This window comes from Acinonyx jubatus, chromosome B2 (assembly GCF_027475565.1).
Source record: "Acinonyx jubatus isolate Ajub_Pintada_27869175 chromosome B2, VMU_Ajub_asm_v1.0, whole genome shotgun sequence".
NCBI classification, from domain to species: Eukaryota; Metazoa; Chordata; class Mammalia; order Carnivora; family Felidae; genus Acinonyx; species Acinonyx jubatus.
Genome location: NC_069385.1, coordinates 108326621 through 108333929, shown reverse-complemented (window position 1 = coordinate 108333929; position 7309 = coordinate 108326621). Strand labels below are relative to the sequence as shown.

Sequence of the window (7309 nt, the reverse complement as noted above, 5' to 3'; positions counted from 1 at the left end):
TCTGCACAGGGATTCGGGGAGGTCTTGGGGTCCTCTCTGTACCAACTGTTGGGGCATCTGAAGTTGGGGTGCAGGGTGGATCCCTTGGCTGTGGGATGTGGAGGGAGGGTACCTCCTGTCTGCAGAGGCCCATCCCACAGAGTGTCCAGCTGGGACCAAGCCTGGGGAGGCTGAATGTGGGGACAGGGCAGGCTCCACTCATCCCTCTGTGAGCGGAACTGAGGCCACCTGTCAAGGGAGGCTCATCCCAAGGGACCCCAGTTCTCACTCTCCTCTTCTTCCAGGTGGTCCTCTGCACAGGTGCTGGGTTCCCCCCACACTGAGCTGGACTCAGCGGGCCCCGGGAACTGGGCAGCCAAGTGGATCCCCTGAAAGCCACCCCCCACCCCCCATCTCTGGTACTCCTTGCTCTCATCTAACTTATTTACTCAGCCATTTGACAAATATTTATTGAGCACCTGCTATGTGCCAGGCACTGCGTTAGTTGCTTGGGGATATGTCAGTGAGCAAAATAAACCAAAACCCTTGTCTTCTTGGAGTTGAGATGTGAGGAGGGGGAGTGTGTTTATGGATAATAAACAAATAGATGAGTAAATGACAGAGCGTTGTATTCATTTCCCGTAGCTGCCATAACAAATTACCACAAACTTGGTGGCTTAGAACAACAGAAATTTATTCCCTCCAGTTCTGGAGGCTACATGTCTGAAAATCAAGGTGTTGGCAGGGCTATACTTCCTCTAAAGGCTCCCAGAGGGGAGGATCGTGCCTCTTCCAGCTTCTGGTGGCTCCTGGCAATCCTTGGGGTTCCTTGACTTGAGGCCGCACCCCTCGGGTTTCTGGCTCCGTCTTCACACGGCTTTCTCCCCGTGTCTTCCCGCATCCCTCCGTGTCTCCTCTTCTGACGAGTTATTGGATTTAGGGCTCACCCTAAATCCAGGATGATCTCATCTCCAGAGCCTTAACTTAAACACATAGGCAAAGACCCTACTTCCAAATAAGGTCACATTCTGAAGTTCCGGGTGGGCCTGAATTTTGGAAGAGGGACACGTTCAACCCACTACAGTCGTATTCTCAGGTAGCAGGGGTTTGGATGTGGACATATCATTGAGTGGGGGAGGGGCACCCTTTAACCCACTACGAAAAGAAATAGTTTGGAGATTATCTGGAGAAAAAGAAAGCATGGTAATACAGAAGAGGGGGGCGGTGCCAGGGCTGGGGTGGGGAGGGTAGGTTGCAGTGTTGAATAGGGTGGTCAGGAAAAGCCTTGCTAAAAAGGTGATATTCAAGGCTGTCAAGGAAGTGAGGGGGTAAGCCTTGTGGATGTCCACGGGCGGGGGGGGGGGGGTGGAGCATCCAGGCAGAGGGAAACAGGTAGTGCAAAGGCCCTGAGGTAGAAGTGTGTCAGCACATCTGAGGAACAAAGAGGCAGAGTAAGGAGCAGAGTGGTAGAAGGGCGGGATCACGTGGGGCCATGCCGGTTGCAGTAAGGACTTTGGCCTTGACTTGGAGTGAGCTGAGGAGAGACAGGAATTGTCTGTTGCCACAGCATCACTGTAGTTGCTGGGTTGAGCGTAGACTGTCAGGGACTGTGGGCTGGAGTGGTAACTCAGCGTCCCACTCCCCCCGCCCTAACAAGGGCAGCCCCTGGGCAACAGGCCCTTGATGGCTCTGGAGTGGCTTCCCAGGACTCGGTCATAGAGAGGCGCCTCTGATCCCCTGCTGCTGGACCCCCTGCCTGCCCACAGGGCTCAGGTTTCCCCTTGTCAGCTGTACCCACGAGAGCCTGGGAAAGTCAGCTTTCCAGAACGATTTCATCATTTTCCATTCGGAAAAGTTTGCTGCTCTGACCACTCCCTCCCCTGCTTTCAAGGCAGAGTATGAAGGGCTGGGACATTCTAGAGCCCAGAGGGGCCATAGGCGGGGGTAGGCAGGGCTTCCAGCCTGCCCCATGGCTACCTGGAACCAGACTACCCCATCCCCCAGCTGCCCAGGCTTCCACCTGGGGGACCTCCCTGCCTCACGTGCCTGCTCCCCACGGACTCCCCCAGTCATAGTCCTCCTGCCCTGCACCTCTGCGGCCTGCTAAGGGGGAAACTACCAGGCAGAGGCACTGAAGAAGGCTATAGAAGGAGGGCAGAGGACTTGGCGTCCTTCTCCATGACTTCCTCACAAAGGCAGAGCCACTGTTGGGAACCAACCACCTGCCTTCACTTCTAAGGTAAGTGGAAACTTCCCTTAGCATCTCTGGATCACAAGGTATTCCCCTCCATGATGTCCCTCCCTCCCATTGCCATTGTGAGGTGGTCAGTGCATAGTGTCTGACAGAGTTTGCAGAGCCTGTCAGCATTTGCAGAACCCGCTGGGTTTGCAGAGCCTATTGGGGGTTTGCAGAGCCTGGTGGGTTTGCAGAGCCTATCAGCATTTGCAGAGCTTCCTTGGTCACAGAACCTGTTGCTATTTGCTGAGATTGTATCCTTTTGTTCCTCCAGGCAGGCCTCACCCATTGCACAATGGTGGCTAGTGAAGTTACCTCTCCTCCCTTCTCTGCCCTGCCCCATACCCCTCTCTGAGGTCTCCCCAAGTATCCACAGGTTATTTTCCCAAAGGCCCCAAGACACAGACCTCCAGAAACCCCACAGCCAATCCTCACACTCACCAGTGGAACTATATAATCCGGAGTCTGTGGAGCTGGATGGAGCTCTGTCCCCACATGAACAGAGGACGAGCTCGGCTCCTAAAAAGAACATACGATTTGAGGCCAAGCAGAACTGGGCCTCTGTCACTTCCTAGCTATGGGGTTTGGGCATCCTCTCAAGTTTCTGAGTCTCAGTTTCATCACCTATTAAAATGGGGACGCATAGTGACATGTGGCTGGATGAGATTCCCTGGACGCAATTAATGGGAGAAGACTGAATAAATCAAATGGCCACCAGTGATGAGCACCTATATAGGCCAGTCATGGGGCTCAGCTCTCCCACAAGAAAAAAATCATCAAGAGCTAAAGAGGTCCCAGGCATTCCTGCTCTTAGGTCCTTGTGGTGAAGATGAGCCTGCAAGGGTCTGAGCAGGGGGTTCACTTCACCCTGACCCTGGCTGAGAGCAGAAATACTTCAGGAACTTGAGAAAAGTCAATGTGGGAGTCCTTGGCCATTACTCTCCTTCCCCCCCCCCCCCAAACTCTCAATGTTGTTTTGATGGTGAATGGGAGCTGAAGGGATAGGTTTCCCCTTAATGACTGTGAGCTCCCTGATGTAAGGGCTGTGTCTGCCCCCTCAGACTGGAACTTTCTGAGAAGGGGTCTGCTTCCCCCTCTCAGATTGGGGCTCCCTGAGATCAGGGCTCTGTCTCTCCCTCCAACTGTGGATCTATGAGGCAGGGCTGTGTCTCCTCCCTCAACCTGGGGCTCTCTGAGAGCAAGACTGTGTCTCCCCTTCAGAATGGGGTTTCCTGAGGCAGGGCTGGGTCTTGCCCTCAGACTGGGGTCCCTGAGAGCAGGGCTGTGTCTCCCCTTCAGAATGGGGGTCCCTGAAGGCACGACAGTGTTTTCCCTTCACACTGTGGTTCCTTTTCCCTCTCAGCCCCCAGGATGCAGGGGTCTAAGCATCAGCCTCTCCAGCTGTATTCCCGCACCACTGAGTGACCACCCAAGGGAACAGGGTGATCGGACCTGATGGACAGAGATGCAGGGCAGGGCACGAAGGAAGTGCTGATAAAGGGGCATTACTCTGAGCACTTGGCTCAGGACAAACTAGGATTGTAATCAGAGGGTTCAGCGTGAGGGAGTCAGTTGGCTGAAGTGTCGGCTGTAGGCAAAGCCCAGCGACAGGTGCTTTGGGAGAGACCGAAAGGACCTTCGTGTGGTGTCTGGGAGACAAGCCTGGGCGCTGTAAGGTGCTGAGAGCTGCAGGGGGTGCACAGATACAGGACTCCGGGAGAGAAGGTAGGACTGGGCTCCCCAGGGAGGCAGCCTCCACACAGGACACCCTGATGGGACCAATCTCTGGGGTCAGGTTGAAGGCAGTGGAGCCGTGGCCTCAGAGCTTTGGCCCTGGGGAGAGCCCTGAAGGCCCCTCCCTCACCCCCGCCCACCCCCACTATCTGGCAGCCTTGGTCCTTGTTTTCCTGGAGCTTGTCCTCCCCTCCCCACTCAGCCCCACACAAGGCTGAGCCACCTCTCCTCCTGCCCCTGCCCAGCGAAGTCCTGGCTGGCGCTGGGGAAAACAGGGGAAGGAACTTCTTCAACAGCCCACGGAGGGCCCTTCGGGACCCACCTCCTGCTCCTGAGCCCCTCCCCCCCACATTCCCCACCTGAAAGCCCCTCACAGCCTGGGAATGTCCCACAAAAAGGTTACATGGAGTATTCTAGACAAGGAAGGAGGGGCCCTGGAGGAGGCCCTCCCTTCCCTCTCCTGTCCCCATACCAGGCAGTCACACCCCAAACTGTCAGAGGGAGCAGATTCTATTACCCACCAGGCAGTGGGCTCCAACCAGCTTATCCCACTTCTGCTTCTCTCCAGCAAAGTGAAACCAACTCATTTCTACTCTCAGCCCAGCTCCAGGCTCCTGAGCAATGAGGATCAGGGGTCCTCGGAGGAGCTCCACTCTCACAGGAGCCACACTCAGTGTATGTGGATAGCGGGGTGCACCTAGAGGTAACAATGGTGAGGGAAGGTTAGTGTTGACCCAGTCTCAGGGAGCCCCTGTCTGAGGGGGAGGCACAGCCCTGCCTCAGGGACCCCAGTCTGAGAAGGGAAACCCAGACCCTGTTCTTTCAGGGTTGGTCTGACCTGGCCTTGAACACTTTAATCCCCTTCAGAGAGCAAAGACCAAGAGGTCATCACCTCCTGCCTTAGGTCAAGGTCCTTCCCACCCATCCCAAAGATTAGGACAGTACAGACATGGGGGCCAGAAGAAAACTTAGAGACCCCTATCCTCACTGGCCACGGGCAGGCAAGCTCCTTTGTTATTGCCCGTGGGGCCCCGGGCTATCTCAGAGTCCTGCTGAAAAGCATTCCTCTTCAGGCGGGAGTGGACCCCAAGAGTGGCCTCACCTTGTGCCATCAACCCTTCCCTCACCCCAGACACTGATTGTGGTGAAAGGCAGGCCCATGGGGTAAGGGAGTAGGGGAGGCCTGATAAGCTGACCTTCCTCTAGCTCCTGTTTTGGCTGAAGCAGGCCAGCGGGCTGTTTGGTCTGCAGGCACAGGGTGGACAAGGGAGCCTCCAAGGGGAGGGGCTCCTAGGGTCAAGGCCCCCCTGGATTGGGACAGCCTACACGCTGGCTGGAGGGCCAGGGCATCAGAGCCTCTGCTGAGGTCCCTACAACCAGGACATGGCTCTACTCAGGTCCTCGGGACGACTACCCGAGGACAAAGGGCTCCCCCGAGCCTCCCGCACAGCTTCACCATCCACCGTAGGTCCCTGGGACTCTCCTGTTTAGCAAACTTGCCCCCAAAGGGGTAAGAGGGAAGGAAGGGGTTGTCTCCCGCAGGGGACCTAGGGAGAGAGGCTGGAAAAGATCTCCTCCAAACCCCGTCCATTTGCTCCTTGGGAGCAGCGAAGTGGTGCAATAAGAATCCAGGAGAGGGGCGCCTGGGTGGCTCAGTCGGTTAAGCGTCCGACTTCGGCTCAGGTCATGATCTCGCGGTTCGCGGTTCGCGGTTCGCGGTTCGCGGTTCGCGGGTTGGAGCCCCACATCAGGCTCTGTGACGACAGCTCCGAGCCTGGAGCCTGCTTCGGATTCTGTGACTCCCTCTGTCTCTCTGCCCCCTCCCCCGCTCACACTCTGTCTCTCAAAAAATAAATAAACGTTAAGAAAACAATTGAAGAAAAAAAAAAAAGAATCCAGGCGAGAGCGTGTTCTGTCTGGGGGGGTGTAAACGTGATCCTTGCATTAGATGATAGCAGGAAATTGTTTGTTTTGCTCAGTGTGGGAATGGCATGCTGGTTTATATAGAAAATTGAGTTTGTTTTTTTAGAGACACATTCTCAAGTGTCACGACGTCTATAATTGACTTTGAAATATTTTAGCGCAAAAAAAAGAAGCAAATCTGGCAAAATGCTCATTGTTCTATCTTTGTCATGCATATTTGCAGGTGTTTTGTAGTATTCGATGTGTCTGAACGTTTAGTTTTTCATAATAAAATGTCAAACAAAGGGGGGAAGAAAACAAATGTACTATCATGGGCTTGAAACCCAACTCCACCATTTCCTTGCTACGTGACCTTAGGCAAGTCACTCAACTTCTCTGTGTCTATTCCCTCTAAAGTTAAATAGTACAACTATACACCCTCTCAGTAGGGTGCTGTGAGGATTAAACAAAGTAATAGGGAGTGCCTCGCATAGTGCCTTGGACATAGTGAGTGTGCAGTTAGAAAGAGCTGCTTGTGGGGGCGCCTGAGTGGCTGAGTCAGTTAAGCATCCGGTTCTTGATTTCGACTCAGGCCGTGATCTCACAGTTGGTGGGTTTGACCCCCGCGTCGGGCTCTGTGCTGACAGCTCGGAGCCTGGAGCCTGCTTCTGATTCTGTGTCTCCCTCTCTCTCTGCTCCCCCCCCCCCCCATGCTCTGTTTCTCTCTGTCTCAAAAATAAATAAACATAAGAAAAACATTTTTTCAAATGGTTGCTTGCGAAATGAATGGAGAGAAGGCTGTGTGAGGACGGAGCGCGTTCTCGAAGCCTGAGCCTCGGTTTCTCAGCCTTCAATAAGCAACAGTTAATGTTATCACTTGGGTCAACAGCCACACCCTCAACCCCCTACTTCATGCCAGGGGCTGTGCTGGATACTGGGCAGGAAAGAAGGCTGGTGGGTAGCCGGGACCCTCTTAACAGGCCCCACGGACACTGGTTCCTTACAAGGAACACCGGTTAGTGGGCTCCCTCCCCAGTTGGTACCTATCCCAGGAACAGGGTAACCCAACCCTGCTCTGGCCACGTCGTCATCCAGCTCTGAGGACAGTCAGGGCTGGGGGTGGGCCCCCTTGACATCCTCCCCAGAGGAACAGGGCAGGGAGGAAGGAGAGCCCCAGCCCGAGGACAAGGGCAGTGGGGTGTGCAGCTGGTAACGGGAGAAGGCCAACGCTTTCCTATTTTGGGAGGTAGGAGGCAGCAGGTGGCTGCCCGGTGTGGGACATGTGAACTCTCCTGTCAGGGGCCATGTGGCCCGCAGCAGGGCAGGGCGTCCTGGCAGAGCCGGGCATAGCCTAGGCCCCTCCTGAGCCTGCCAGCCAGATTCACTCGTGGCCACGGAGTGGCGGGGGCGGGGAGGGATCTGGTTTCTCCACCACAAAAGCATCCTCCTAATATAGGC

General features: G+C 55.2%; 1 long non-coding RNA gene across 1 annotated transcript; it reads right to left on the bottom strand.

Annotated features, from left to right (window-relative positions):
• Positions 1–559: 559 nt before the first annotated feature.
• LOC113598525 (uncharacterized) lies at positions 560–6441 on the bottom strand. The gene is made up of 3 exons (XR_003419152.2): positions 4471–6441; positions 2657–2734; positions 560–1025 (listed from the first exon to the last, which is right to left on the bottom strand). It is a non-coding gene; the product is annotated as an uncharacterized LOC113598525 (long non-coding RNA).
• Between the last annotated feature and the right edge of the window lie 868 nt (positions 6442–7309).